This window comes from Cherax quadricarinatus, chromosome 63 (assembly GCF_038502225.1).
Source record: "Cherax quadricarinatus isolate ZL_2023a chromosome 63, ASM3850222v1, whole genome shotgun sequence".
NCBI lineage: Eukaryota > Metazoa > Arthropoda > Malacostraca > Decapoda > Parastacidae > Cherax > Cherax quadricarinatus.
Genome location: NC_091354.1, coordinates 883,511 through 886,698, shown reverse-complemented (window position 1 = coordinate 886,698; position 3,188 = coordinate 883,511). Strand labels below are relative to the sequence as shown.

At 38.4% G+C, this 3,188-nt stretch overlaps 1 protein-coding gene across 2 annotated transcripts in view; it reads right to left on the bottom strand.

The window, feature by feature from the left end:
- Nucleotides 1-812, bottom strand: part of Pdk1 (Phosphoinositide-dependent kinase 1) — a 47,526-nt gene extending 46,714 nt beyond the window's left edge. The window contains exon 1 of one of the 2 annotated variants that reach the window (XM_070098542.1): nucleotides 681-812. The gene's annotated coding sequence lies outside the window, so the exon portion shown is untranslated. Of the gene's footprint in view, nucleotides 1-504; nucleotides 591-680 lie in introns of those variants that run through there. The other variant, XM_070098543.1, reaches the window with a different exon arrangement.
- Between the last annotated feature and the right edge of the window lie 2,376 nt (nucleotides 813-3,188).

The window sequence follows — 3,188 nt, the reverse complement described above, 5'->3', positions numbered from 1 at the left end:
CTCTTTTATCTTTACCTTTGATGAGTTCCTCAAGTCTTTCGACTACTTTTTTTTTCCGAGATATCCTTGGGTAATTTACACATCATTATTATTATACAAGACAACTGTAATCATCCAAAGGCTGTGTAACTGTACCAGAGATAAACATGTTCCATACAAGGTCGTAATCTCTTTCTAATGGTAAATTCAATAGTGGATTTCCCATTATCCCCTAAAGTGAGGTGATATCAGGTGTCGCTTATCTTGAAGGTATCCCCATATTACGTCGAAAATTTTAATATCTAGACCTTATAAGAACTAGGTATTCCCTTTTTTTTTATTACTCAATAAAAATGTCACTGACTTAACTCTCGTTATAACTAAATCTACATAATATACTACATTTGTGGCCCATTAACACCCGTGTACTCGTAAGACCATTGAAAAACTTCATGTATGTTATGCAATAAATAAAAATCTTCCAGCTTCCTTATAAATAAAGATGTTATAACCTTTGGTGCAGACCTTTGCTAATCCCGCATCTTAACACCTCTGTAGTGACACTATAAGATGGGCCTACTCCAACTTTTTGAGGCCTACTGGGCCCTTTCTGAGCCCGGGGGTCACTATATATGTGTCACTACTTGCTCCTGGTCACCTCCAATCGTAATAACAATGATTTTTTTTAATAAAATACTCACAAAAATGAAGCCAGAGATCAGTCTTTCTACATTACAACCTTCAATCAGGAGCACCAACCAGGCTAAAATAAATAAATACACATTGTGGAAACATGAATGCCTTTCTTGGGAGCCTGGCGAGTTGATTTTCAGGCTTCTCTTGTGTTATAAGGCTTAATTTTTTTTTATATTTGGAAACGAGTGTGTGTGTTAGAAGTTTTAGGAAAAATAAGCTAAGATAAATGTTAGTCAATAGTGGCTAAAGGTTGGCCCCCCTGAGGTAGCAGTACCTATCTACAATGGTCCCGTTTTCTCCTGAACTCTCACTTAAAATACATTTTTATGCCTTCAATACCCTTATAATAATCAATATTAGTCTGCCATAAAGATGAATTACCCATGATCATTAATACCATACATGGGAGTAGACCAGTTTAGCTAAAACTGATCTCTTTCCTTTCCATTTTTAACCAGCGTTTATTTAGGCTTATTTAGGCCTTATTTTCCCCTTCATAGCCAAAGAGATTAATTATTTTCATCGATTTAGGAAATATTATTAAAGCATGTACCTATTTTTATTACATTTTGTAGGTATTATTAGATACTATTTTTTGTCCTCCAGTTAGCTATTATTACGTATAGGGGAAGCGCTAAAACCGTGAGGGTCATACAGCCATTGGGGTATGAAAGACACTCAGGTTCGACCTATGGATAGAGAGGACAAGTCCATTCCCTTGGATCAAGAGCCCGTCACAAGTGTCATGGACCCCAGTGGAAATAAGTCACTCTGACTTTTTTGGGAAGGTTATCCTAGGTTCATATGCTGTTATGTATGATATTCTGTGTAATTGTGTATACCTGAATACACTTACACCCTTGATGGATGTATGACTTTGCTTCAGACTCTTCAGTACAACGGTGCTCTTCACGAACTCCAAGACTGAGGGACGGATTACCTCATCTTTTGTGTATACTTCGACTGTCTTCCAGTCATGTCCTTGAATTTGTATTGATAAAGCCACTGGTTGGCAAAACATCTGCAAGAAAGATACCCAGATGTTGAACATGTGTCTTAATTGTTCATCCTGTCTTGAGGGATGTCTTTCTCCTATTACCTTGAGAACACATCATCCGATCGGTTTCAGACTCTAATAGTTGATCCACCAGGAGGCCTGGTCACAGACCGGGCCGCGGGGGGCGTTGACCCCCGGAACTCTCTCCAGGTAAACTCCAGGGAAAGATTTAAGTTGATACTTTGTACAAGTTACACTTTGCTAATTTACCTAAAGAAATTGGGATAGTTGAAATACTGATTTCCATCTAGTCAGGCCTCATGTGACTGTCATCAAACTTTCAACGCTGATAACTAGGGAATGCATTTTCTGAGCGGCTTCAAACTTAGTGTTCGTGAATTTTAGGATATTAGCCCCTATCCAATAACTTCTAAAACCCTGACTGGGTTCAAATCTTCCATACTGATTATTAATTGTATTGAAAACATATACAGCACACTGCTGTTTTTTCTTGTGTACGTCGAGATAGATGGGGCTGAGGTTGAGAGATACAGGAATACCTTTCTTGGACCAACCAAAACATCTAGTTAAATAATGTGAGTATATAATGAATTAGACACTTGTGCAACACTTGGGTATTTTTATTGCAGAAACGTTTCGCCAACCAGTGGCTTCCTCAGTCTCATACAGAGAAGAATGGTCGAAGATCAGAAGGAGTTTGAGATAATCAGTCCCTCAGCCAAGTGATGGACAAGTGTCTTAATTAGTTCATCACCCTGTCGCTTCTCTGAACCATTTATCTACATTCATAGTGTATATAAACATAACTTTAATGTACTAACTTTGTCAACTTAGTTTGGTAGGTTAAGTTAGATCTGTTCATAACAGTAAATTCAAACAGACTATAATTCACTAAATATCTATCAGCAGAAGAGTATTTTATATTTTAATCCTTTACGTATGGACTAAATTAAGGTCTACATAAGGAGTGAGGGATGTACACTTATATGAGTGATCTAGACACCTAAAATCGGTTCTTGACCAGCCGGGTTATGATTCTTATGTTAGTTTGCATGTGGCCATCAGTAACAGCCTGGTTATCTGGCCCTGATCCACCACGAGGCCTGGTCATGGACTGGGCCGCGGGGGCACTGACCCCCCGAGATAATCTCCAGGTAAGCTATTATTCAGGCCGCATACATAATAATGGTCTTATAAACCAAATTATTTATAATTTAACATTGGATAACTCAATTTAAGTCAAATACTCTGACTTATTGACATTGGGGGGACTTTGACTACCGTGGAAATTAGTCACATTGACATTATTAAGTGATCCTAGGGGTTACACAGCGCCTTGGCAATGGGAGATAATTAGGTTTGATCCAAGGAAGGGGAGAACATCTCCAATTCCTTGCATCAATACATTCCTTGGAAGTTTGGGAGACCGAAGAGACAGTCTGGGTAAGCCCAGCGGACTTTCCTGTTCAGATTAGTTTTAATGCTTCTCTAATCT